Source organism: Triticum aestivum, unplaced genomic scaffold (assembly GCF_018294505.1).
Source record: "Triticum aestivum cultivar Chinese Spring unplaced genomic scaffold, IWGSC CS RefSeq v2.1 scaffold193257, whole genome shotgun sequence".
Classification (NCBI taxonomy): domain Eukaryota; kingdom Viridiplantae; phylum Streptophyta; class Magnoliopsida; order Poales; family Poaceae; genus Triticum; species Triticum aestivum.
This window is the reverse complement of record NW_025249151.1, coordinates 513-2,268: the sequence shown is the minus strand read 5'-3', so window position 1 is coordinate 2,268 and position 1,756 is coordinate 513. Positions and strand designations below refer to the sequence as shown.

At 46.1% G+C, this 1,756-nt stretch overlaps 1 pseudogene; it reads left to right on the top strand.

Annotated features, from left to right (window-relative positions):
* Nucleotides 1-3: 3 nt before the first annotated feature.
* Nucleotides 4-1,544, top strand: LOC123177293 (receptor-like protein EIX2; annotated as a pseudogene).
* Nucleotides 1,545-1,756: the final 212 nt, after the last annotated feature.

The following is a 1,756-nucleotide window of genomic DNA, read 5'->3' as shown; positions in this document are numbered from 1 at the left end:
TGCAACCTCCGGTCTCTGGAGGTCATGGACCTGTCAAGCAATAGGCTCATCGGGAAGCTTCCGGATTGCTGGTGGAACCTGGAGGCTCTACAGCAGATGCACCTGGCCAATAACTCCTTCTCAGGTGAATTCCTGGCAGCTACTGTAAGCCACAACTGCTCTCTCATCACATTAGATCTCTCCCGAAATGCTTTTGTTGGAGCTTTCCCACTATTGGATGGTTGCCACTCGCTGGTCGGCCTCGACATCAGCAGCAATAGGTTCAGCGGCTCCATTCGGCCGCAGCTCGGTGACATGCTCGGTCTCTTCATCGTCCGGCTCTACAATAACAGCCTCGTTGGTAACGTCCCACACCAGCTCTGCAGGCTCCTCCTCATTGGCAATCTAGATTTGTCCGACAATCTGCTTGCCGGGGAGCTCCCGGACTGCTGGTGCAACCTCAAATATCTGGTGTTCATGGATCTATCTAATAACCGCTCACGGGGAAGCTCCCGAACTGCTGGTGGAACCTGAAGGCTCTGAGTTTCATGGATCTATCCAACAACTCCTTCTCAGGTAAAATTCCCGCGGCTGTGGCAAGCTACAACTGCTCTCTTAGGTCACATTATCTCGCCGGAAATGGCTTTGTTGGTGCTTTCCCGCCGGTCCTAGAGGGTTGCAACTCCCTGACCACTCTGGATCTAGGGAATAACATGTTCTTTGGTGTTATCCCTCCATGGATTGGGAGTCAGGTTCCAATGCTTAGAATCCTTAGTCTCAGATCAAACAACTTCACTGGAGAAATTCCTCGAGGTTTATCACAGCTTTCACAACTTCAGTTGCTCGACATGTCCAACAATAGCTTGACTGGCTCAATTCCTATAGGCTTCGGCAACTTGACCTCCATGAGGCACCCAAAAAATGTTTCAGCAATAGATAAATTGTTGTGGGGTAAATATGATGACAGACTTGGTATAATCTGGAAGGGTCGGGATCAGACTTTCAGAGGCACAATCCGATTATTAGCCGGTATTGATTTATCAGACAATTTTCTATCACAATGCATCCCCGAAGAGTTAATCAATCTTCAGGGCCTTCGGTTCCTAAACCTTTCAAGAAACCATATGTCGTGCCGCATTCCCCAGGACATTGGTAGCCTCTCTTTTCTTGAGATCCTTGATCTATCATCTAATCAACTTTTTGGAAACATTCCTCAAAGCATCACACAATTATCAGGGCTCAACACGTTAAATGTCTCGAACAATCTTTTGTCGGGCAAGATACCCACCGGAAATCAGATTCAGACGCTGACTGACCCATCAATTTACTCCAACAATTCTGGGCTTTGTGGATTTCCTCTAAACATTTCGTGTGCCACTACTTCGCTTGCACCGGATGAGAGAAATGGTGAAGAGGAGGACCACTGGATGTACTACTGTGTGATTGCTGGGATTGTGTCTGGTCTCTGGTTGTGGTTTGGGATGCTCTTTACAATTAAGTCGTGGAGATGTGGTTTTCTTTCCTTTGTTGATGGCATGCAATGTAAAATTATGAAAAAGTTGTGACATTAGCGGTGTTATCTGCAATGCTGTACCTCTTTCATTTTTGTTGGCGAAATGTTATACCAATGTAATAGCATCGAATCGTTTGGTAAATTTGGTCGCAATGCATGTCACTCACATTTTTCTTCTCAAATTGATTTGATTACGTTCTTGCCTGTACAATGCATCTCACTCACATTTTTCTTCTCTGGCTCTACTTGACTATTCTATCAATC